The sequence below is a fragment of the Pinus tabuliformis genome, chromosome 1_1 (genome assembly GCF_031772625.1).
Source record: "Pinus tabuliformis cultivar Carrire ecotype Pingquan chromosome 1_1, CPIR1, whole genome shotgun sequence".
Lineage (NCBI taxonomy): Eukaryota > Viridiplantae > Streptophyta > Pinopsida > Pinales > Pinaceae > Pinus > Pinus tabuliformis.
In genome coordinates this window covers 609,301,595-609,329,449 of record NC_142297.1, presented here as the reverse complement: position 1 = coordinate 609,329,449, position 27,855 = coordinate 609,301,595, and the positions used below count along the sequence as shown (strand labels likewise).

Genomic DNA, 27,855 nt, shown 5'->3' with positions numbered 1-27,855 from the left:
AGAGAATATAGAATCAACGTTCAGTCACTTCAAACTTCAAACCCTCGGGCCTCCTTTGCAGCAACCTTCCAGCGCTCAGGAAAAACCAAAATGACTTAACACAAAGACCAAAAATCGCTTTATACGGCCCGCGCGTATTGTTTTAACAGTCAGCCGCGATATTTATGGTCGTCGCGCGATATTTTGGAATATATCGCCGAAATATCGGATTTCTCGCGAGATTTTAAAAACGGGAAAATATCGCGATATTTGGGTGGCGATATCTCGTTTGGCAGAAAATAGCGCGATATTTACGAATATCGCCGATATCTCGGCAATATTATCAACACTGAAATTTAAAAATGTTAAACGTTAAACATTACATGTTAAATGTTTACGTTACGTTTACGTTTTCATGTAAGATCTACCCCCATACTAGCCTGTAGAGCGCCTCTCGGCACAAAGATCTAGATTAAGCAAGCAGATCAAGGATAGATGTAGGGCTTGATCCACTAGATTAGATTCAGGGTATGTTGTAAATGTATTTTCCTTAGTTGGGCCATTATCACAAGATGAGAGCCCAAGTAGGTTCAAAGTATTAAGTTAATGAAGAACTGTGTAATGAATATAATTCATTACAAGTAAATAAATAAAATAAATGTAAATATTAAATAATCAAATATTGGTTATGTTAAATAGTCATTAAGTTAAGTGAAAAGGCATGTCTAAAAGACACGCCCAGTCATGAAAGGACACTTGCTTAGGTATATATATGCGGGTCCTCATTAACATTCATCATTTGTACATTTTTATATATAATAAATTATTATTACAAATACCTCTTGTGTATTTTTACATTCAAGCCTACAAGCTATCAGTTTTGTTGCTTCAATGGTATCGGAGCCATGGCGCACAATATAATCATGCAGGTCTTTAAACGTTGTTCGCCGCACAATGTGCCATTACGTTCACGTCCTGATTGCGTTGAACAATTTAATAAAATTCAAGAAGTATTTCAACGATTAGAAAAATCATGTGCAGAAGTTAAAGCATGTCTAAAGGAAATCAATAATAAGGAAGATGATAGCGATAGTGAGGAAACAAAACAAGGTGAAGCAGGAGAAGAAGATTTTGACCAGAATGATGATAATGAAAATGAAGATGTTGCAGAAAATGATCAAGATAATGATTCCAATGAAGTTGATCTTAATGTCAAAGAGGATGAAGTTATTGAAAATACAACACTTAAACATGTAGAATCTATAAAAGAGGATGTAAATACAGTTGTAGAGGATGAAGAAATCAAGATTACTGATTTTGATGATGAACAAACAGAAACTACAGTTGAAGGGTTACCACCACCTATACGAATGCAAAGTTCATGGAAGCAAGGACTAGAACAAAAACATGGAAAAGGGAAACTTCGTGTCAATCGTTACAACCCACTTGAGGCCTATGTTGGTAGTGAAAGTATTGGTGACGAGATCATAATTTATGGACGTGATAATATGAATCGAGCTTTTGATGGAGATGTAGTTGCAGTGGAGCTCTTGCCTAAGGATCAGTGGGATGAAGGGAAAACAATGAAAATTGTAGAAGATGAAGATGAGGAGGTCCACTTAGTTCCGAATAGTGTTGATGATGCTCCTCGTGATGCCATTTTGGAGTAGAATTCCAAGGGGTTTGAAGGTCATATTACAGCCCGTCCAACTGGGCGTGTTATTGGTATAATTAAGCGGAATTGGCATTCGTACTGTGGGTCTCTGGAGCCAATGCCTATGCCTGCAGGTGGTGGTGGAATTGTTAACGCTTTATTTGTATCTACTGATTGCAGATTACCTAAAATCCGAATTCAAACCTGCCAACTTGGAAATCTCATTGACAAGAGGATCATTGTAGCTATTGATTCATGGGATCGGTTATCACGGTCTCCATCTGGTTACTATGTGCGCACGATAAGAGAAATAGGTGATCGTGCTACAAAAACTGAGGTTTTGCTAATTGAGAACGACATCAACACGAGCATTTTCTGAACAGGTTCTAGCTTGTCTGCCACCCTTGCCCTGGACATTACAACCCGAAGATTTGAGTAACCCTCACCGAGAGGATCTACACCAATTGAGAGTATTCAGTGTGGATCCACCTGGTTGCAAGGATATTGATGATGCACTATGCTGCCGAGGACTCCCAAATGGAAATTTCGAAGTTGGAGTCCACAATGCTGATGTTACAAATTTTGTTCCCTCGGGTACACCTCTTGATGAAGAAGCTTTGGAACGAGGCACGTCTGTTTACTTGGTTGAGCGGAGAATAGATATGCTCCCAAAACCACTTACTGAAGATATATGCTCCCTCCTTTCAGATGTTGAAAGATTGGCCTTTTCAATTCTTTGGGGAATGACTCCTTCAGTAGATATTGTTTCTGTGAGATTTACCAAAAGTGTTATCAAGTCATGTGCAACATTGTCTTACATTGAGGCTCAAGCACAGATGGATGATAGTCGGTTGGCTGATCCTATAACAATCGATCTGCGCAATATGAATTCATTAGCAAAGATCATGAGGGCCAGACGGATTGAAAGAGGAGCTCTGACTCTTGCATCTGTAGAGGTTAAGTTTGACATAGATACTGAAACGCATGATCCACTTGATATTGGTATTTATCAAATTCGTGAGGCAAATCAAATGGTTGAGGAATTTATGCTAGCTGCAAGTGTTTCAGTTGCTGAGAAAATATTAAAACACTTCCCTTTGTGTTCACTTCTGAGGCATCATCCAAGTCCAATGCCAGAAATGCTTGAACTCTTGTTGTGCATAACGACATCTGTCGGAGTTGAATTGGATATGTTGATTTGGGGTAGAATCGGATGTGCTCTAGCCACGAAAATTGGTGGAGAGGCTAAGGCACATGAGATCTCCAATACCCAGAAAGGGTTTTGGCAGATTCTAAATAGTTTGGGAGATATTAAAATAATTAATATTTTTAATGAAAGTCCCTAAGTCTAAACTTAGGGAAAATAAAATATTAATGTGAATTAATATAAAACGGTGTTAGAATGGTCCAAAAGTCATGGATCAAGCCAGATCTAATTTTAGCTGTTGATTAGGGACTAATCTCGACTGTTGATTTGTCAATGAAAAAAGTATAAGAGGAGGCTTGAGGGCCACTTGGAGAACACACCAAGAGATCAAGATTTCGACTTTCTGGGGCTAGGTTTGCTAAGAAAGTTGAGAGAGTGATCTGGAGTTGCAGTTGAGGGGCAGTGGATACAGAAGCAGAGAGGCAGAGATAGTGCCGAGAGGATCAGTGCAGCAGCCGAGAAAGCTAACGTAGAGGGCAAAAGCTGGAACTGTCGGGAACAGTTGGAACTGTCGGGAACTACTGGAACAGCCGGGAAAGCTGATGCAGAGGGCAGAAGCCGGAACTGCCGGGAACAACCGGAACTGCTGGGAAAGCTGACGCAGAGGGCAGAAGCCAGAATTGTCGAGAACAGTCGGGAAAGCTGACGCAGAGGGTAGAAGAGGCTGACACAGTCCCTAGAGGCTGACACTAGGGTTTTTCGTGGGGCAGATTGGAGTTGAGGAGTTTCCGGAGTGTTTATCTGGGGTTTCAGCGGGAGCGTCTGTCTCGGAAGGATAGGTACTACTGCCGAGATTTTCCTCTATTGGGTGAGCCAGATTTGGCACCCATTTTGTATTATGAAACCGCTTAATAAATCAAACCTTCAGATAGCTGCACCGATTTTCTCGCATTGGGTTTTTCCAGGGACATTAGTCCAAAAATAATGGTGTCATTTGTGTGCTTGTTTCTATTTCCTTTAGTTGATGATCTGTAATATGTTGAGCATGTACCTGTGTTTATTTTTAGTGTTTACATGGTAAATAACTTGTTAATTAATCATAACCATTAGGAAGGAATAAATTAGAAAGTACATGGAGGGTTTCTAACTGTTAGACTTAGAAACTTCAACATGGTATCAGAGGGTGGTTGTAGATCACAAGAGAACTGAGGACATCAGCTGAGCAGAGCAGCAGTAGCAGAAAACAACTGTCCTGAGTGACAAAAGCTGTTCCTAGTAGCAAAACAACAAGCAAGGGGTGATGTAGTGCTTGCGCCATCAAGTTCGGGCCAAGAAGAGGCTGCGCAAAGGCTGAGGGAGGCAAAGACAGGCTCACGCAGAGGCCAGGACGACTGACGTAGTTGGCTTAGGGAACTAGTTTGCGGTGCTGGGACTGCGCAGAGCCTAGGAGCTCTCACCTTTAGGTTGCTGGGGTTTAGGAGGCTGTGGATAAGTTGCAAAGTGGAGCTGGTGGGGTACTGTTGTCAGAACAGTACCTAACAGGGCAAGGCCAAGGAGGAGGGAGTTGCTACCGAGGGTTTCTAGCCGAGAAATCCGGATCAGTGGTGCGGTTGCACAGACGATCAGAGTAGGGGGCATCTCGACATTGACAGAAGGATTTCCAGGAGGGAAATCGAGGCTCAGAGGGAGTCACATCGAGAACTTCTAGGAGGGAAGTAGAAGAGCAGCGAAACGACACTACACAGAGTAAAAGACCAGGAAAGACTGGACAGAGCCTCAAACTTCGTAGTCTGGAAGGCCAAAATCTTATCCGTACTTGACAGAAATCGTGTTAAGCACTTCGCCTTGAAGATGATAGCGGTCCCATTTGACCCAGCTGACAATGACAGGTATGAGGAAGCAATGTCAAGGGCCAAGAGTATCATTCTTGACGGGGTCAAGGATCATATAGTACCACATATCGCCGAGAACAATACGGCACGGGAGAGGTGGGAGGCCCTGACCAAGTTGTATCAGTGTACTTCCGTGTAGAGGAAGATGCTCCTAGAAAATCAGCTGCGGTCATACCAGATGCAAAAGGGAGAACAGATCGACACCTTACTCGATCGATTGAAGGAGATCCGAGATCAGCTGACTTCCATAGGGGCCACACCAGATACAGAGTTGATGATGAGAAAAACCCTTAATGTAGTCTCAAAAGACTGGGAGGTGTTTGTCCAGAGCATACTGGGCAGGGCGACCCTTCCAGATTGGGAGGAACTGTGGGCGGCTCTTTGCTAAGAAGAGATCAGGAGGGTGACCAAGACGGGAAGCAGCAACAAGGGGATCAGAATCAAGAAGGAGGAGGAGGTGGATGTTGCCCTAACATCTAAGGGTAAGCAAGAAAAGCGGAAGAAGAAGGACCTCTCTAAGGTCAAATGCTTCCACTATGGGGAGCTAGGTCATTATGCGACCTAGTGTCCGAGGAAGAAGAGCAAGGGAGAGGCTTCCGAGACCAAGGCAGCGCTAGCAAGGGCAGAGAAGGAAGTGGAGATAGACGATGACTGTGCCATGAGTGCACACACACCACTTGAGCGAAAGTGGGGAGACATCGAGCTGTAGTCAAGAGGACTACAGAAGATGAGGGGTAGGATCCTCTAGGTACTCAACCTCTTGGATTATACTTTGCTATGGGAGCCCCGAAGAGGAGTAGTAGGACTAGCGGATGTCGGTAGAGACGGATGAGGATGGAGCGATAGAGAGAGCTACAGTGCAAGATTCCTAGGACAACGCAAGGCTAGCAGGCTGCAACGGTCTGAGAGGCATGGGAGTGTTGCACCAGTGCAGGATGGCACAAGGAGGTGTGCAACGGTGATAGATGAAGGGAGTTGTTGCAACAATGCAGAGGTCAGAGAGGGAGCACTTGTTAGCGATAGAGGGAGCTTCAACATCGGGAGTGTCTCTAGCCTGACAGAGATGTCAGAGTTGGGAGATCAGTTACTTACTTCTTAGTAACTGAGTTGCAGTGCAATAGTTAGCAGTGGTGGTGCTATGGGTAGCATGATGCAGCATGATGAGAGGGGATGCAATGCAAACGCAGCAGTGGCAGTGGCAGGGCCATGGGTAGCAGCATGGATGCAGAGGGAGCTGTCATACAGATGCAACAGTGGCAGTGGCAGGGTCATGGGTAGCAGTACAGGATGCAGCAGTGTAGATGATGGGCATTAGGCCCAGGGACCTATGCTGGATGATCAGGGTGATACTCAGTGAGGAGCTAAGTCACCTGACACGGGGATTCAGGATTCGTAGGATTTGGGATTCATAGTATCGGATTCGGACACGTTGACCCCCCAGAACAGGACACGTAGGATTCGTTATATATTATTTTATTAAATCACGTTGACCCCCCGGAACAGGACACATAGGATTCGTTATATATTATTTTATTAAATATATATATATATATATTAAAAATTAGATATTTCTTACACAAATTTTAATTAATGATACAAATTTGTTGATTTCAAACATAGATCTTCATCTATAGCATGCATAGTACATACAAAATTCAAATACATGTCAGTGGTCACATAAATCATGATTCATAATTCATAACTGAAAGACAACTTACAACTACAAGATAGTAAAATAAACACACTGACAACTATAGTTTTCTCATTAAGTCATCAAATCAAAATGTGTTACATAGGTAGTGCTGGTGCAATGCCAATGGCAAATAGAAATAGAAAATATAAAACAACTACAGGTATACAAGCCTCAAGGCATCAATCCTCATCATTAGCATCAAAATCAGCATCAATGTCCTCATCATCATGGTCCCCACTGCTCTCCTCTGCATCCTCCTCCTCCCCTGTATCCATAGTCGCCTCTGCATCTGCTATTGTGGAGGATGAACCCTCTAAGTCATCAAATCTAATAGGCTCTAGCACTGGATCATTGAGATCCATGTTGGCTAATGCCAACTCAACACTGGTATCCAGACCCATATCATCAGGAAAGACATCCCACATCTTTGTCTTTCCCCTCAACCACTCTTCCCTCTGCCTGTAAATAAGGTGAAGGTTGGTGTGCACATACACCATTGTCTCTGCCCTGGACTGCTCAAGCCTGCTCTTCTTCACACTATACAAATTCCCATATGTGCTCCAATTCCTCTCGCAACAAGAGGAGGCAGTCACCTGAGAGAGGAGCCTCATGGCTAACTACTGAAGAGGAGGGCTTGTTGCCCCATGATTTGCCCACCAAGAATAGGGCTTCTTAGCCCCCCTATCTCTAATCACATCATAACCTCCAAATCGACCATTGCTAGTGGAAAACTCTGGATTCGAAGAATCCGAGTTTAGGATTCGATTTTTGGGTGAATCATACCGGACACGCAGGATTCTGGTTCACCAGGCTATACGGACGAATCCGGTTACTTAGGTGAGGAGTATTACTAGAGCACAATCCTCGCTAAGAGGGAGTGTTGATTTGGGGTAGCATCAGATGTGCTCTAGCCACGAAAATTGGTGGAGAGGCTAAGGCACATGAGATATCCAATACCCAGAAAGGGTTTGGGCAGATTCTAAACAGTTTGGGAGATATTAAAATAATTAATATTTTTAATGGAGTTCCTAAGTCTAAACTTAGGGAAAATAAAATATTAATGTGAATTAATATAAAACTGTGTTAGAATGGTCCAAAAGTCATGGATCAAGCCAGATCTAATCTTAGCCATTGATTAGGGACTTAATCTCGACCGTTGATTTGTCAATGAGAAAAGTATAAGAGGAGGCTTGAGGGTCACTTGGAGAACACACCAAGAGATCAAGATTTCGACTTTCTGGGGCTGGGTTTGCTGAGAAAGTTGAGAGAGTGATCTGGAGTTGCAGCTGAGGGGCAGTGAATACCAATGTTTTAAAACTCCGACTCCGACTCGGAAACAGCCGAGGGTCGACTTCGACTCCGACTCCGTATCGATTTGGCCGGTTTGATTTCAATGACTCAGTGATTGTAAAATTTTACATTAAATATTTAGTTTTTTATAAAAAAACATAATTTTAAAGATTTTCATTCATATTTCCAAACACAAAGCTTTAAAATATAGACAACATATGATCAAAGTAGGCTCATGAATATATTCATTATATCAAAATGGCACCCAGTGCATTGTCCAATACAAAGTTCATACTTAGCCACCATTGCCAAGATTCTTTTCTGCCTCAGCCTAAGGACAATCACTAGACTACAACAACAATAATACCAATTCTTTGCCCCTAATGAAGTCTCAAAACCCTTGATTAATTCTGGTCAAGCTCCAGAACAATCAGAGGTAAATATGTATTTATTAGTCCATTGCCAGAACGTTTGCCTTTTTAAAAACATTGTATGGCTCAATGCATTGTTTCAATTTTATAATTCATGTCACTAGGATAACCATACTTTAGCCTTGTAATTTTCAAAACTTTCTCACAGTTACAGATTACTTTAGGGCTATTAATATGCAATAAACAACAACCCAACCATTGATATGTAGGAGGCAGAACAACATTTGACAAATGTACTTCAGGATTTTTGTCAAAGAGCCGAGTCGGCCGAGTTGTTATCGAGCCGACCGAGTCATTACCGAGTCAACCGAGTTGTTACTGAGTCGACCGAGTCAATCACTGGCTCGGTAACAACCTGGCCAGCCGTTCTGTTTCGACCACTGAGTCGACCGGCCAGGCATTGGCTTGGTCTGACTCGGCTGAGTCGAAGTCGACTTGGCTTTTTTTAAAACAATGATTTAGCCCACCCAACCCCTCTCATTTTCTCACAACTATCTCATGCATTTGAGTGAGAATTTCAGTGAGAGTTTGTGAGGAGTTGTTGAGTTTGTTTTTGGAGCAGCAGTGAGGAGTCTTGGGCAAGCATTGTAGCTGGAGTGAGGAGATTCTTGGGCAGCCATTTGGAGCAGCATTTGCCATTGATGAGTTGGTTTCTTGGAGCAAGCTTGAGGAGGCGGTTTGTGCCTGGAGGTATTTTTTTCACTTGTAAAAATTTGTTTTTGCTTATTAAATTTTATGTGCAAATCTAGAAATCCTAAAGAGTTTTTTTTGTTAAAGAAATGAAGATTGAATCAATGTTTTTTTTTTTTTTTTTTTCATTTTCAGATTGTTTGCTTTCATTTCCAAGTCAAAAAATGGCACCTAGAGTGAAAGATGCTGCTTTGGGCATATGTTGAAATGGTTGATAGTCAAATGCATTGCAAATCTTGCCATAGGAAAATTAAAGAAGGTCCTGGGGGCAATAATAGGCTGAAACAACACTTGGCGGGGATTAGAGGCCAAATTACTCCATGTACCTCACCAGAAATTGGGGAGATTAGGAAGGATTTGTTAGCCAGCTTTGAGAAGTTTAAAGAAGATAAGGCTAGGCAAAAAGAGTTAGAGGCTGAAATTGGGAGGAAGAGGAATATACAAAAAATGCTGGCTACCAACCCATATTTTATTTTGAGGGTTCTTCCTCTATCCCTTGTACTGATGCATCCAACCCCTTCCGATATGTTCCTCCCTCTTTTGAGTCTATTCAAGAAAAGGGCAAGGGTAAAATGAAAAAGGGTGATATGAATATCAAAATTTATTTCACTCCCTCCTCTCCATCAGATGCACATGGTCCTCAACCTAGTAGAAGTCATTTGCAGCCCACTTTAGATGACCATTGGAAGAAAGAATTGAGGGAGACTGTTTGTGACTACATAGCTCGATGGTGGTATGATGTTGATATCCCCTTCAATGCTTCCTGTTCACCATATTATGAGCCTATGTTTGATGCCATACATGTTGCTGGAAAAGGCTTCAAAGGCCCTATTATGCATGAGCTAAGGGGGTATCGTTTGCAGAAAGAAATTGTCTCCATTAATGAGTATTTGAAAGATTTCAAGGACTCATGGGCAAGAACAGGATGTACCATCATGTTAGATGGATGGACTGATCAAAGAAACCGTACCATCATAAACTTTCTTATCTTCTGCCCACAGGGAACCATGTTTCTAAAATCAGTTGATGCATCTGATAAGGTAAAAGATGGACAATTGTTGTTTCAGCTATTGGATGAGGTTGTTGAGGAGGTGGGGGTGGCTAATGTTGTTCAATTCATCACAGATAATGCCTCTAACTATGTTCTTGCTAGTAAACTGTTAGAGGAAAAGCACAGAACCATCTTTTGGACCCCATGTGCTGCACATTGCATAGACCTCATGCTTGAGGATATTGGCAAATTAGATTGGGTCAAAAACACTGTAGATCATGCCAAAAACATAACAAAATTTATCTACAATCATTCATGGATTTTAAGCCCGATGAGGAAACACACAGGGGACAGGGATATTATTAGGCCTGCCATCACTAGATTTGCTACTCATGTTTTGACATTGCAATCTATGCTTTCACAACATAGAAACTTGCAAAAGATTTTTTCCAGTGAAGAATGGAATCAAAGCAATTGGTCTCACAAATTGGAAGGCAAAGAATTGAAAAAGAAAGTTAGTGAAGAAATATTTTGGAGAAAGGCAGCAGAGATTGTGAAGCTTGCTGAGCCACTGGTTAAGGTGTTGCAGTTGGTGGATGGGGAAAGATTGGCTATGGGCTTCATTTGCGACGCTATGGATCAAGCAAAGGAGCAAATAAAGAGGGCATACAAGGATAAAGTGGCTAAGTATGGGCCCATTTGGGCAATCATTGATGAAAGATGGAACAATCAACTCCATCTCCCTATACATGCAGCTGGGTATTTTTTGAACCCACGGTATCATTATAAAGCTAAGGAATCATAATTCTTGAAGATAACATGATTCTGAGCTAACCGTACCCCCCAGTTTATTATAGGCGGTAAATTTCTAAGCTTCTTAAGAGAAGCAGAATCCCATCAGAATGCCAAGCATCCAGACATGATAAGCCCTGCCAAATCAGATTTATAGATAAGGAAATGTGGACTCTACTCCACACAACATTGGTGAAAGGACATTCTAAAAAGAGATGGTTCACTGTTTCTTCTGTTGCTTTGCATGGAGAGCACCAACTTGGCCCTAGAAAGCATTTTTTTTTTTAATTTTCGCCTGTAGGAAGCTTGTTTTCAAGAATACACCATTGAAAAAGGCAAGATTCTGCTGGACAACTAAGCTTCCACACCTTCTGCCACCACCACACAACATATACCAGTGCCCTATCTGCCATGATAAAAACTAAAAGATATCCAGTCTTTGGAGTATATTCCCCATTAGAAGAATGGGCCCAGCGCAAAAAGTCTTTCCTTGGGATTCACTCAATCTTACATGGGATGCATTTAGGGAAGTGATAGAGTTTTGCCATAATTCTATCCATTCCACTAGCAAATTCAAATGGATCGCATCCATCCATCCATGTGCCCAGATTGACGTTCTGATCGCATTAGCCACTTCATTGAGAAGAGAAAGCTCCCTTTCATGAATAAAAGCCACCATCTCCTGAGCCAGGGTGTAGTGTGCACCACATCTAACCCAAGCATCTTGACGGATTCTGACACGTTCCAAGGAACCTACTTTCCAAGCCAAACCTTGTTCAATCACACAAAAGGACTCTAACACTGCATTCCAATCAACTGAGATATTTAACCTGTGCTTGTTTGGGGTTCCGATCCAATCTTCAAGGGAGGAGGGGAAAATTTATTTTTGGAGACCACATCCTTCCATAAGCTTTCTGTGAATATCAAATGCCAACCACTTTGGCAACTAGTGCTTTGGAAAACGACACTAGATTTTTCAGATCCCACTCACCCCATTTCTTTGGAAGAGAAACTCTGCCGTCTTTTGAACCCATCCATAAGAATCTACAACAAGTTTTGCAAACGAAATTAAGAATACCTTTTGGAATCCATGAGAGTGACATCCAAAAAAGGGCATTGCTTCTAAAGTTTAAACCTTTCAGTTAACTATTATATGTTTTATGTATATTTATTAATTTTTATTTTGAATACTAAGTAATTTGTGTATTGAAATTATTAGTGTTAAAAAAATACTTAATGTTACTACAGATTATTATAGTGATAGAAGAATACAAAATTATTATGAAATTGTACATAAAATGTAGGATTTGCACAAGCAGGAAAGAGAGAGGTTAAGCGAGGCACACATTATCAAACAATTAGAGAAACCAATTGCACTTGTCTGTGCCTAGTAACCTTATAGAGTCGTGTAATTTTATGTGTATGGTAAACTCTTACAAGTATCATCAAACTGCAAAAGTTTATACAAAATATTTGTGGTGCTCTACATCATATAAAATACACCATCATTCTCGATACTCATTATTTATGACAAATAAACAATCAAAACTATTCTATCTAACTGAACAACAAAAGCTGAAAACAATAATACATAATTCACAAGATTTCTTACCTTTTGAGATAGATTTGTAGAAGCCCAAAATTAGAAGCCTTGCAACACCTAGTAGGAACCTTGTCTGTGTGAATTATACAATACTATGTGATGATGAAACACAAAAGGAATGAAAGAATCACAATTCAATCTATTTCATTGAATATTACAATTATGTTATTTTGAGGAGTAAAAGTTAAAACTAAGCTCTCATAGGCTTAACATGTGCCTTGTAGAAATAATGCCACTCTGCACACATTCTAAAATTTAAATCCACCCACCATAATTAATTAAAACAAAAGAATTTAATTAAAATTCATTGTAATTCATAAATGTGCTATATAAGACCATGTGATATAGTACACAAGTCCAATAAAAATCTACGAATCATATCAAAATTAATGAAGAATTAGAAGCAAATATATATATATATATATATATATATATATATATATATATAGTGATTTTTGAGCCCAAACTAAAGATATATCGACAATTTTGATTAAAGCCATTTATTAAAAATTCAATGGATTTAATTAATTCGGACCAAAGCCCATCCACATTTCTTAGGGCTTCTACTTTGGTCCTAAAAGTTCAGAGCTCAATGGCTCTGATCTTTTCGGACCAAGGTAGAGCCTCGAGAAATGTGAAGGGGCTTTGGTTCGAATTGATTAGAGCTGTTGATTTATAAACAACTTTTGTCAAAGCTTTGTATTTGAATATATATGTGTTTGTTTATCAATATGGGCAATGTTTTTATCTTGCATGTCAATTTGACGATTTTGAAAATTAAATAAACGTCAATATTGACATGCTGATTTTAAAATTGATTATATATGATGGTTAAATAAAGGTAAAAATAGGTAAATACCCGTCAAATTTAACCCTTGCCCAGACTTGTTCAAAGAACACGTTTGCCTTCAACTACCAAATAGGTAATCATGTCCCTTCTTGGTTATTAGTAAACCTTGCACTAAATCCATGGAAATACTTTCCCTAGTATGAGTGGGTATCGGTAAGGGATGGTACAAACCTTGCTTCATGTTATTGGGCTTGCTGCTACAACAAAATATAAATCCTTTGATGTACTGTGCTACATCTTCTTGCATTCCAGGTCAATACGCATACCTCTGTAAGTTGGCAACTATCTTCCCAACACCAAAATGCCTTGCAACCTTGGATGTGTGAGCCTTTTTGATCAGTTGGAGTTGCTCATCTTTAAGAAGAAAAAGCTTGTCCAACCTATAGAGTAACCCATTCTAGATATGATAGTTAGCTTCGCTGTCACCATCTTCTACATGACTTGGGCCCTATCGCTGTTGAAACACCTTCTTGAGGGCCTGATCTTTTGTGTATGATTCTCTATATGCATCATGGGTGAAAGGCTTCATGTGCATCAGAGTTTCCAAAGCTGTAATTTTTGATGTGGGTGGTGTTGAAAGTATGTTTGCCAACTTGTTTGTGATGGCCTTCATTTACTTGATGACTAGATGAAACTGTTGAAAGAACCCCATTCACTCGTAATATTTGGCTTGCTGTAGCTTACCCTGGATCTGCAGATACTATATTGGTTGGTGATTTGTGTGGATGATGGCTATAGCTTAATTTGGACCCGTAGATACTATATTGGTTAGTGATTTGTGTGGATGATGGTCTCCTTGATCAGATAGTGTTTCCACTTTTTGGTAGCTTGTACCAAAGCATAGAGCTCCTTGTCATAGGCATGGTAGTTGAGAACTGTCCCCATGAAATACTTCAGAATGGTAACATATGGGCCTTCTTCCTTGCATCAAGACTACTCCCATGGTATACCAACTTGCATCTATCTCTACTTTGAAGGGATTTTGCAAGTTTGGTAACAGAAGAATTAGTGCTTGACTGATTTTTCTTTTCAACTCATCAAAATCCTTCTACTAATTCTTCCCCCACTAGAACCTCTTGACGCTCACTGTTATAGCGTGGAGGGTGTATCTACTGTTGAAAGTGAAGCTATGAACTTTCGTTGGTACTATGTTGCCTTGAAAAACCTCTTTACTTTAGAGACATTTGTAGGAATCAACCACTTCATCATTTGTTCCATCTTTGTGGGATTTATCTTAAGCTCCCCTCCACCAATCACATACCTCGAATACACCAAAGACTGTAGGGAAAACTCACGTATTTTGAGGTTTACCAACAACTGGAGTTTCTTCAAAGTCTTTGGGACCTACATCAAGTGTGAGATGTGCTCCTCCTAGGTAGCATTATAAAGTAGTATATCATCCAAGTAAACTATAACAAATGAATCTAGATATAGGCGTAATACATCATTCATTATTTCCATAAATGTAGTGAGTGCATTGCATAAACCAAATGGTATGACCAACCATTCATATGAACCTTGCCTGGCTTTGAAGGTGGTGTTCTAGGTGTATTCTTCTTTGACTTGAACTGTGTGGTATCTTAACTTTAAATCCATCTTGTTGAAGTATTTTGCATGCTGCAACTGATCTAATAGGTCCTTGGTCCTGCACAAAGGGTATCGTTTCTTGAGTGTAATTTTGTTTAATGATTTGTAATTGATGCACATTCGCCACGTCACATCCTTCTTTGGTATAATTATGATGGGTGATCCACAAGGTGAAGTGCTTGGTCAAGTCACACCCTATTCTAGTAGTTGTTGCAATTGCTTCTTCACTTCATTTTCTTCCAAAATGGATTGTCTATACAACTCAATATTCGACAATGGAGAGAATGGGAATAATTGGATTTCGTGCTCCACTTCCCTCTTGGTTGGTAGCGTTTTAGGAACACTCCTTTGTATGCCTGTAGCAACTCATCTAGTTGATGTTTTTGCTCTTTAGTGCACCCCTCCAAGGATGCCTTTGCTCTTATTGATTCATCATTAGACCAAGTTTCTCTTAAGAAAAGGAAGACATATTTCATATTGGAACTAGTCAACTTCTTGGCTTGGTAGGAAATTACCAGTGAGATCTTTGATTTACCTTTATTCACGTTGATGATAAAGGACTTCCCATCCTTGATAAACTAGTTGGCTCTCTTCATGAAGATTGCATCCCTTATATACATGTAGGGACTTCCAAACATGACTCCACATACATCAAGTGGTACTATGTCTAGTTCCACTTCATCAATATACTAAGCACTTACAACAAATTTAATTTTGCACTATTTTGTTACCTTGATCTCTGCATCATTGTTTACCCATCCCAATGGATATGGACTAGGATAATCATGATCCTCGAATCCAAGTTTGTTGACCAGATCCATTTTTATGAGATTAACTTGTGAACTCGAGTTGAACAAAGCATCTATATTGGTCTATTTGACTTGGATCTTAATGTGGAAGAGTTTGATCATCTTTTTCTCTTCGTGGTGATGAAGGCTACTTAGATCATCTCCTTTTGCACTAATGTGCAAACAATCTTCTTGTCCATATTGGAGCTGCTTTTGACTTGATTGCTTGAATTTGTGACTAGAATATTCTTTTTCTTTGCATCCTCCTTGCAGTTCTTTAGATTTAGCTCTGAATGTAGTTTCCAACACTTTTCTTCAGTGTGATCATCAATGTTGCTATGATTATAATGGTTGCTAGGATCCTTGCAATGGTGTGCAATGGTTGTTGTCTTTTTATACTTTCTACCATTCCACTTCTTCTCCTCCTCCTTGGAAGGTTCATGGTGCCTTTTTGGTTCGAACCACTTGGCTACCATTTCATTTGGCTTATGCTTTCCATATACTGTGCCTGTACACATGCCTAGTCTACTGTATACCCCCTAGATACTTGATTACATATGGGTTCTTGGAAGAGATACCCATCATGATGGCCATCTTTCTGAACTAGTGGTGTACTCTACAGTTTATCCTTGCCTCTGTATGGAGTGCCACTGGATCCATTGGTCCTCTGCATACCCGATAGGGTAAAATTGGGACTTAATGAATGTTTTGATGTCCTCCCACCTAGTTACTGGCAGATCACTCTCTAGTTCAAGTGTCTTTTTATGGTTTTCCCACCAGGTCAGAGCATGGCCCTCTAACTTCAATCTAACAAAATATATATTTTGTTCTTCATCTATATAGTGAACACTAAAATAAACTTCTAATCGCTGCAAACAAATGATTTAGTTTTAACACATCGATCTCACCTTGATATGGCTTTATGTCCATGTTTGCTTCCATCTTGAATAAGGACTATGAATGGTTAATGACACTCAAATTTGACTGTTCTTTCTCAGGCTCTTTTATTCTTTTATAGGTCTCTAGAATCTCTTGATTTCCCTTCCAAACTGACCTCTGAGTTAGAGCTTCAATTTTCTCCAATTGATCTAGGCTTGCTTGCTAGAGCCTCCATGATGAGTTTCATATTGCGATTGATGTTGGCAATTTGCGCTTCCAACCTTGCAAATCTCTCATTTGTCGGATCTCGAAGGTTATTGTAAATAGACTCATTGGCCATGATTGGGGTTTTGTGACTTTCTCCTTAAATTGATTCGTGGATCCCTTGTTGCTTCCCACAAAATACCTCAAAGAAACTTTCTCTGATACCAATATGATTATTAAATTGTCGTGGATACTCCATTGGAACAATTCGTCACATCAGATATGATAAAATTACTTAAACATTTAACATGTTAGTTTGATTTTGTTTTAGATCTCAGATTCTTTAGTAGCTGAATTATTGCTTTACATGAATAAAAGAGATGAAATGTAAGAAATAGAGAACAAAAAAGAAACCCACAGACATCTACAATAGACACAAGTTTTGCCTTGTGGGGAATCCTTACTGGAGAAAGGCTAGCTAAAAGGTGAGGTCGCTCTGCCTACTTTTATTTGGTATGGAAATATGCAAATACAAAAGAAGATGTGCTCTCTATGGAGTTAACAGAGACTCGTGGCTTGTAAGGTTGCCACATAACCTTAACCCCATTTGTTTTGCTCTCTAACTTCCCACTCCCACTTGCTTTGCTCAATTATGGAACAAAATACAATAGCATAGAATATCACTTAGTCCTCTTAGTAGCTTGGTATTTAACATAGCCCACTAGCCAACTAGGGGTAAGGTTTGACTCCCTCAACCCTCTACTAGAGTTACGATTGTGGACCTTCTAGAGTGTGCTTGAAAGTCCACACGTGGCTAGCCCCATATGCATGAGTAATGGGGATTGACATGGCATCCTGTTGTACCATGGTGGTTAGCATGATAGGTCAACTTGCAGAGGCATAGCTTTTGCATATGAACTTCGTTTGATGTGATTTTTGCATCCCTTGAAAAGTTTTTGATTGTAGAACAACACCAAAGGGTTTGACCCGAGTTAGATTTTTTTAAACTCAAAATGGCTTTGGAAGGTTTTAGACCCCAATTCTCCAAATTGGGACCCGTAATTAAAATGACCCTGCGGGTTGATTCCTCCATTTTTTTCCACTTTGGAAGCATCGAGGTAGATGACAAATAATATAATGATCAAATACAAATCACTTAAGGTCAAGGATTAACAACTTTGATATCAATATGATATATAATTGCTTGGTCTATGTCTTATGCAATTTATCAGATATGGTTTCTCATTAAACTTAATTGTTTCTTCTTCTTTGTTTACATTGACTAAGTAAACAAGTTAATGGCGACGATGCTTTAATTTTTATTGTTGCATAATAGTGAACAAGAAATTCAAAAGCAAGTAAAGAAATCACACAATGGACATTGAAATTTAACCTTGAAAGCCATATGGAAAAGCCAACATCAAAAAGGAGGCTTTCTCAGCTCCAAGAAATCTCATAAAGATGTAGGTTACAGTTTAGGTGCAACTAGAGCCCAATTGATCCTATGTGATCGTCTCAAGTCCACAAGAAAGGAAAATTGCCTTCAATTTACTCTTGACGCACACTGTTGTGCAAGGCTTGGTGTTAATGTTAAGATTCTTGCGTATGGAGTTAGCGTTAGAAATATAATCCATGAGGATTATGGTATTTTATATTTTTTTCTTGAGAAGGAATATGAAAAGACACAAGTGAATAGGAACAATCATCAGGAGTCCAAAAGACCTCTTGGAAGATTGATACCAAAGGAATTTTATGAACCCTTACACACCCCTTTACCTAATGCAAATTGAATAAGTTCATGGTGTCAAAGGGTACTTACCCTATAGAGAGGGAGTGGTTGTGGGTTCTCCTTTGTGGGTTTGGGTTTGAAACTGGTACTGTTTGTGGGTTTTGCTAGATTTTGTTTGCTCAATGAGCGTGAGAGAGAGAGAGAGAGAGTTTGGAGCTGTCAGTGGTTTTGTTCCTTGTTTCTTTGTCTTGGGTTTGAAAGGTTGTTGACAATTGTAGCCATGGTTGGCATTTCCACGTATGAAAATAAAAGGAAGAATAGAAAAATTAAATTGCAAATTTAAATTTATAATTTGAATTTTCCCTCCAAATATTTACAAGTTGGCCTCATGGTTTTTCAAGTCGGCTAGGCCCTAAGAGGCGTCCATTCGACTCCCCACAAAAGTCTATATAATGGAGCCTTTCCTCTGCATTTTGGATCATCAATTTTGTTTGATGTATCTCTAATCTAGTGAATTTCAGGAGGAGACAAGGAGGCCGAAATTCTGTGGAGGGGCTATGGGACTTGGCTTGGCATATCTCTTGTTCTTGGGTATTGGTTTGGTTATCATCTTGATGATGTTTCTGATACACTGATGTATCTCTCTCTCTCTCACATAAGGAAGATTTTTTTGGGTTTTCCCCTTGGCCTCAGGCCTAATTTTTGTGTCTCTCTTCTCATGGTTTCTTGGTGTTTTCACTGTGATTTACTACTGCTCTTTCATGTTTATGAATGAATTTTCTTACCACTGCTCAATGATGTAAAATGTTAATGCTAATAATGATTGTTTGAAGCTGTTATTTGTTTAAGAAAATTGTTCTAGCATTTCCCTATTAAATTCAACATGGTATCAAAGGTGGGGGCGCTTTGAAGAGTGATTTGAATGACAAGTATAGGGTTTCAAAAATAAAACCTTGGTTGGAACATATTTCATGACATATCTGAGTTAAAGAGGAGAGCAAGTCTGGTATCTTCTCCTGTGTTCTGACGTAGGACGAGTGGGAGCAGCAGCTGGCCAAGTCTGGAAGTGTGGTTCTGTGCATCCGAAAGGCAATCTCTTTGTGTTTTAGGGCCAAGTCTGTTGGAGGAAGGTAGAACGAGGATATGTGACCTGTGTCGGAGCTAGAACATAGGGCCGAAGGTCTTGAGAAGCACAACGAAGTAATATAGGCCTAGAAGAGGATTCTGCGCAGGGTTTAAAGGAGTGTTTGAGGCCAAGTCTAGGGCCTACCTGCAACTGGTATCGGTAACCTAAATAAGGCCGACGTAATCAAAGGTTCGTTCCAGTGTTATCTAAGGTATGTGTGTCACCAACCTTCTATTCATGCGAACCTATTCCCTCTGTATGATAATCCGAATATCTACTGAGGCCACTACTCTGAGGCATGTGTGAGCTCTGTGTAAGTGCATTCTGAAACTTTCTATATGTGATTTATATAAACAATGTTCTGGGACTTTTTCTGTGGCATATCTGCGTTTCTGTTATCTTGTGATAGACATGCCATGCGAATTTTCTGAGGCTCTGTCTTGTGAGTTTCTTGAGCCATTCTTGTTTAATTTGAATTTTGTATTGAATCTATGATCCGAGCTCTATGATAAAGCTCGTGTCTTTGTTTTTGATCTTGTGCAAGATTTCTAAGTCAAAATGATTATGTCTTAGACAATTTAAATTTTTCCATATGCAAGTTTCCTGTGGCACATATTCATTGCCTTATGTGAGCTCTGTGATAGCTAAACAAACCTGTGAATGATGCGAAGTTCGTTGACTTAAGTTGAAGATATGAAGATTTGGTTATGTCTGCGATGACGGAGTTTTGTTTTGGTTGGAACCTAATGTTCACTGCGAAACTTTAGTTTGGTTATTATGAATTACTGCATGATTGAAACTATGGTTTTTGTTCTTGGTTCGCTTGTAACATGGTTCTCAGCCGAGGTTATATTGGCTTCCAAACATATACAAAAACCCTGAATTTGAACATTGAGCTGAGTCATAAAGCGGAGGTTGGTTTTGTTGATGGTTACAAAGGCAAGTTCATGTGATGAGATGTGATGGTATTAATAGCATCGTGTTCTTACCAGCGTTAAACCTGGACGATGATTGGCTGTTAAACATATGTATATTGCTACCCCGAGTTTGGATGTTGAACACTGTTCATGTGACATGGAGCGGTGCTATTGACAATGTCGTGGATCATAATTTTGTGACTGGTCAACTCTTGGTCCCAATATGGTTTGACACATTGGTTTGAGTGTAATAATCATGTATCACTAAGCTGGTCGATTGGTCAACAAAGTCATAACACCGAGACAAGCAATGCATTATCTATCTATTTTTCCTTTGTTGAGAACTTGGCTAGGCTAGTTCTAGTTTGATCCTGGGACAAAAACCCCGTGAAGACTTTTGTTAGTGGATTCATCTAGGGTTCACGTTGGTGCTTCAGTTTCTTTCTTTTCTTTTGCATTGAGCAACATTGTATGTTGAGGGAGGGGCTCCATTATTTTGCTTATCTTTGGGCATATCTCGTTTTTGAAGTATGAATTGAAGTAAGGACTACATTTTTCCAGATACCTTTTGTGTTCGATGTTTTGTTGAAAATATATTTTATTAGAATAGCGAAATGTGCCATATCTGTTGATTATTTCATTGTCTGGGATCTTACAGTGGTATCAGCGCTGGTTTTCCTGCCAGCTTGAGGGTTTATTGCACAATAATTTAGAGACTAGTTTTTGGTGATTCGCCATAATCACCCTAGCTAGTGATCTATCAATTTCAGTGGATTATTCACATCCAACCTAGTTGATATTTGCAGAAAGATTTCCATATCTATCAAGTAGTTTAACATTGAATATTTTTGCAGGTTACAGGGTAGATCTATTTATCAAGGGTAGATATCTATTGCCCCTTTCAGAGATCTACAATACAAAGATCATCATACTTAAAGAGCCGTTGTATATATTGGGTTAGTTTTTTTTGTTACAATTTGTATTGAATTTTCTCATTTAGTTATTGAAAAAAAAGGTGGGCCAAATTTGTTGAAGTGAAGGCTTGATTGATAGAATGTTGATATAATCTCCCCATGAAAAATTAGTATTGCTTTGGTATGGGAGAAGATGGACCGTCTTGAAGAGACTTTGGAAAACACCTAAAAAGTTCTTGATGAACTAGTGAGAATATATGGTCCTTTATGCAACAATACCTCCATAAACCAAAATGATGGTCAAAGCAACAAACCATTCTAAAAAAGGGTCCATGTCATTCTGCAACAGAAGCACCCATGGGAAGTGAAGGAAGGACAAGGAAGAGGAGTTAAGCTCTTCACACTTGGATCTGAATTGCAACAAACAAAGTCAGACATAGACCTTCATAAGTTGGAGGAATTAGACACATGTTTGTCCAGGGTGGGGCAACCAGAATGGAAGAAACTCAGTTGGGCTCTCAAGCCATCCATGCTTGCATTAATACAATCCAAACTCTGGGAGCATCCTTGTGAAGAGGTCAGGCTCACAATTGCTTCTTGTCTCAGTAGGATCATAGCTTTAACATCGCCACTACTGCCTTACAATAATGATATCATGAGAGAGATATTGCAGCTGATAGTAGAAGCCCTTTAGGGGTTGAACAACATCATGCTTCCTACCTTTCAGAAGTGGCGCAGAATCTTAGAACTCATGGCAGAGTTTAGCTTTGGCACATTCATGCTAAATCTGTAATGTGATGACTTAATCTTTCAAGTGTTCCAAAACTTTTGCACCAGCATTACATCAGCTCATCCAGACCGTGTCAAAAAAAGCATGCAAAAGATTGTGTCCTTGTTCCTACAAGGAGATGTCGACATCTGCAAGATATTGAGATCCAAACTATTGACCATTTGGAGGAAGGAACTAATTGTATCACCAACCGCCTATAATCTAGTGGAGAAGTTGGTCATGTAAAACATAAAATTGCTCAGAAGGGTGCTGACTAAGAAGGAGCTTAAAATAATTGATGGAGGAAGCAAGAACAAAGGTAGTAAAACCTACAGTAAGAATGAACTAAGAAGGAGAGGCCTATGCTTTATCTGCAAGGGATCTTGGGCACTTTCATGTCTAGGTGATAGGAAGAAGGCAACAACGTGATATTATTCAGGGAGACTTGTAGGGTGACAAGCATTTGGAAGTGCATGAGGAATTTCTACCTAATGGTATTGATGAGGTAATATACAACCGAGTCCACGGGTCTTTAGGGGGATGTCCATAAAGAATATGAGCAGTCAAGTATAGATAGCGATCCACCAGTGCACCCTTGTTTGACAATTGGAGAAGATGAACAACATATTGTCTTCATAGATGGAGGAGGCTAGGGAAACTTGAGTTAAGAGACAACAGTAGTGAACCAACATGATGAGCATGATCATGAGGAGCAACATGACAAAGATAATGTGCAAAATGAACCATTCCTAGAGAGCCGGTCAAAGGCTCAAGTTGAAGCTGTGGTCATGGGGCATCTGGTGCAAATAGGTACAAAAACATTCAGCAGGGCACCAAAATCGCCAGTAGAGGACTTTCGGAGAAGGATCACACATTTAAAAGATAGATCTGATGATGTTGAAGTAGAGAGTTCGGATAGCCTGAGACCCTATCTTACAGCAGAACAAAAAAATTGAGGAGCTCATAGGGGTATGTGTCGAGTCAGCGGCCAAACTGTCTAGTGTAGAGGAATGTCTCAAGTCCCTCACAAGGCAACATGAGGAATACAGTTGGGAGTTCCAGAGCAGCCCTCTACAGGAGTACATAGATAGGGCTTGCGGCACTACCAAACCATCTTTATATAGGGCAGAGTTCTATAAATGGATCATGTTGGATGATCGGGTGGAGTAGCATGAGTTGAGCCTTAGGCAACATCAACATGGTAGACTTATTCCATGTACATGCATTCATGCATTATATCCTTCCCACGAGATGGATTGGCGAGAGATTATGAGTTGGAACTCTATTGATGGGATACTCTTAGCCAAGGGCATATTGTAGCTTGGGCCCTTAGACATGGGCAATGATGGAGGGTTGAGATGGTAACATAACTCGCAGGTCCCAAGACTTAGGTGGCATTGGGATCCAGGAGAATCGATTGGGAGCAGGATTGGCCAGAGGATTGTTTGGGATTCAGGTGAATCTATCGAGGGAAAGATTGGCCAAAGGATTGTTTGGGATCCAAGTATCGAAGGATCCATTCAAGATCATTTAGCATGGAGGCATGGAATAGTACACTGGGTTGTATGGGATCCTGTTATCAATAAACAAATGCTTCTATTGTGGAGAATAGTGGATTGCTTGAGGGCAAGCAATCTTTGGGCAGGAGGATTTGTAATATTCCCTTTTTCTGGATATGGTCAAATGGATAGAATCTAGCATGGTGTTTACCGTGGTATTTGCCCATGGTATTTTCCTACGTTTTTCGAGGGAAAATAATAAATAAGGTTTCTAGAGAGCCCATCAAGCCTATAAAAGGGGATAGGAGCTAGGCATTGGGATCATCTAGAGTTATCTATCTATTTTGCCTTTGTTGAGAACTTGGCGAGGCCAGTTATAGTTTGATCTCGGGATGAAAACCCTATAGAGACTTTTGTTGGTGGATCCATCCAGTGTTCACGTTGGTGCTTCAATTTCTTTGTTTTCTTGTGCATTGAGTAGACGTGTATGCCGAGGCAGGGGCTCCATTATTTTGCTTATCTTCGAGCATGTCTCGTTTTCTAAGTATTAATTGAAATAAGTGTTGCATTTTTCCATATCCCTTTTGTGTTCGGTGTTTTGTTGAAAATATATTTTATTAGAACACCTAAATGTGCCATATCTGTTGATTATTTCTTTGTCTGGGATCTTACAGCTGAGTAAGGCAGTCAATTATGACCTTGAAATCTGGCCATTGGAATCTTGGTGAATTTGGGGTTTAGAAGTATTTTTATCTCTAGGATTTGTGAAACCCTAGATTACAAATGTTGAGAATGATGAAGAGAGAACTACAAGGATGAACTGCTTCACATCTAGGGTTTGTAAACCTTAGTTTAACTGAATTATAAGGGTTTGCAATCAAAGCCTTCTACCAAACTATTGTTAACCCTATCTAGACAAGCAGGGTTTGAGAAAGCCTTGGGTTTATTATCTGATTGCTTCCGCTTAAGAAGATTTAACATCTTGATGATGAGGACTTCTTATGATTTGAACTTGTGAATTTTTGATGTCCTTGACGATGTGAATTTTTGATGTCCTTGATGATGTGAATTTCTAATGTCCTTGATAATGTGGATTTATGATGTGGACTCCTTGATGATGATATGGACTTCATGATGATGTGAATTTCTTGATGACTCATTGATGATATGAATGATGATGTGGAATTTTGGATGATGACATTGACTCATTGATGATATGAACGAGGTCAACTCCTTGCTGATGTGGACAAATTGATGGTTGACTCCTTTATGATGATGAAGTGGACTCCTTGATAATGTTGATATGGACTCCTTGTTGATTACTATATCAACTCCTTGATGTTGTGAATTGATCTAGACTCATTGATGAAATTGATAATGATGAGATCGAGGTTGACTGAAGTTGAGAAAGTTAAGATCAAGAGAGAGTTGTCACACTCTTGAGATAAGTATTTCTTAATTATTTCTATTGTTGTTTCATTATTAGTCTCTTGTCTTTATAGATCCTGTTTGGCTGGATTTGTTCTTCCAATATCTCTCAATGAGCATTACAAGTGCATAATAAAGACTGCCAGGGCTGTGGCAACAGATGAGGGATGGAAGAACAAAGACAAGAAGACTCATGATTGCATGAGCTCTGGATTAAGAGGGAGCAGATAAGATCAACCATTATTTTTGATTCATGAAGAAATGAAGTCTGTCACAACTTCCAAGATGAAGATGGCTAGAAATTTGAAGAGTGATGCTGATCTGCTAGAGATGAGCATGCTATGTTCTAATGACATGTTTCTGACAAAAGTTGAGGACCTCTTTGACCAATGTAAGAGGGGGCTGATTGTTTGTGAGACTAAAAGTGTGGCATGAACTTGATCTTGGCATAATGGATTGTGATTCCATGATTCAATGATCACTTGATGAAAATTTGCAGAAGATGCAAGACTTTGTTGTTGACTTATTAGCATTACTGACTTTACCTGAACTAGATGTCTTCCAGATGACATGGATGATCCTGCTGCCTCTTGTGCGATTAAAGCTGGAAATGTAGATGACTTGTGAAGACCGCTAATGATAGTGCTGCTTTAGTTTGGAGTTTGCCATGATTTCCTGGATGAGCAGGAAATAAAGATCTATACAACCGGGGCTGAGGATATTGCAGCTACTATGGCTAGCTGTGAGGAAATGTGGCTGCGAAAGTTCTTTACAAAGCTGTTTGTGTTGAGAAACCAATAGGCTAGCAAATTAGGGTTGATTTCTCTTACTTGATAATTGTTTGTGAATATTTGTTGGCTTCTTATTTCTTTTATTATGTTCTCTTCATCAAAAAATTACCAAAACATAAAAACATGAAGATCACAAGAGACAAAGAACACAAAGATGTAGGCTCCAAGCTAAGGCAAAACCCCACAAAGGGGAAAACCCAACCAACTTCTCTTCTTATAGAATCAGATCAAAGTGAGAAATCCAAGACCCAAAAACCAAGACCAAGACTTCCCACAAGACCCAAGTCAACCCTCCTTCAATCCTTCCTTAAGCAAGTCAAATCCAACAAAGTCAACAGTGGTAAACGTCCTTTAAATATGATCAAACTCTGAATTTTTGACCCCTGCAGTAGCTCTAAAATTTTTGGCCTTGTTGCAGATCTGAGACTTCAAACGTGTGATAGAATTAGGGCATAAGAACACAAAAAATTCCTTCTTTGACCTTCGTGTTGAGAAATCTAGGGGCAACTAGGTTAGGTGATTTCTCTTTCTTTGATAATTGCTTGCGATATATTTTTACTTAACTTGATTAGTTTCTTCTTTTGCTTGTTTATTATTAGTCTTCTCTTCATCAAACAACTACCAAACGATAAAGAACAATAAGACGAGGGGCCAAAACCTCTCCAACTGAGGGGAAAACCCACAAGAATTCTTCTTTTCTTGTAGACCTTCAATTGACGAATTCCAAGACCTTATGACTCTTGACCAAATCTTTTCTGCTTTCCAACAACTTCTGTAATTTCGATTCCCAGTAGATTCTTCTGCAACTTTGACCTCCCAACAAATTCTTCTGCAACTTCGACCTGCCTAGCAAATTCTTCTGCAACTTCGATCGCCCAACAAATTCTTTTGCAACTTTGACCTGCCCAACAAATTCTTCTACAAAAAGCCTAGCCTTTGCACGCGTGGGAAATAATGGTAGGTTCTTCCTCGTTTTCTCTTCACTTGAGTTGGTTCTCTCTCCTAGAGAACTCGGGGATGATGCCCTAATTCGACTTCTGTAACTCAACCTTTATTACTGCAATCGATGCCCTAATTCCTTTGCACATGTGGAGAGTAATAGCCAAAAACAAATCTAGAAATCTTATTTTTCTTCCTTCTCTTCGTCCTTCCTTTCTTCACACTTCTTTCTCTTTCTTGATCGAACTTGAGATGTGTGAGTGTGCGTCCTAAGAGAGGTCGAGGTCTCCCTTGTATATAGGTTTCCAACTATGTCGAATTGCTCTTTTAGGCCAACTTGTTCACTTGAGTAGGCTGACTTGTTCTTTGCAACATGACGAGCTATTGGAGGGTCTTTTGGCTCAAATAAATTTTTCTTTATAATATGTAACATGCCCAAATGGGTCTTCCATACATGACAATGACTCTCTTGACTTGTAGACTCAATGACAAGCCCTAGAAGCTTTGAATGGGAGCTTGACCTAAAAATAAACTTCCCTTGAGCATGAAATCAACCTAGTTGCATATTTCAACACTCCTTTTTAACTAGGGAGGTTTTTATAATCCATACAAGGTATTTGGACATTTTCAATCTGGAGAATTCTCATAAGAAGAGTCAGATTCGTAAGCCATTTATTTGCATTATACCAACCAACATTGTCACATAGCAAGGCCTTGACTAACAATGAAGCATAAAAACTATGGCTGAAGCAAGAAAATTGATAACTTAGAGACTTGAATGTAAAAATACACAGAGGTATTTAATAATACTAATTTATTAATATATATAAAATGTATAAGATGAATGTTTACAATGAGGACCCGCATTTATATATCGACGCATGTGCCCTTTCGTGAATGGACATGTCTTTTAGACATGCCTTTTCACTTAACTTAATGACTATTTAACCTAATTAATATTTAATTATTTAATATTTATATTTATTTTATTTAATTACTTGTTATGAATTATATTCATAAAATAGCCCCTTCCTTTAGAAGCTTTGTCCACAAAGCTATATTGCTGGCAATTGTCTTTGCAGTTGTCGTCTCGGCATATGGAAGGTGGAAAGTTGGCTCAATGTCTATAATTCGCTAAGAACTCTATTTTGAGTCCAAGGTTGTCTTCTTTTTTCCTTTTTTTTAAATAAGATTTTTTTTAAATATATATTTTTTATTTTATTATACATTTTTTTTAAATAATAATGTTTTTCAACTCTTTTTTTTTAAAATT

At 39.4% G+C, this 27,855-nt stretch overlaps 1 protein-coding gene and 1 pseudogene across 1 annotated transcript in view; both read left to right on the top strand.

Annotated features, from left to right (window-relative positions):
• LOC149214753 (zinc finger matrin-type protein) overlaps positions 1 to 27,855 on the top strand; it is a 209,884-nt gene that overhangs the window by 64,925 nt on the left and 117,104 nt on the right. The gene's annotated exons all lie outside the window — the stretch shown is intronic.
• Positions 885 to 27,720, top strand: LOC149214755 (exosome complex exonuclease RRP44 homolog A pseudogene; annotated as a pseudogene).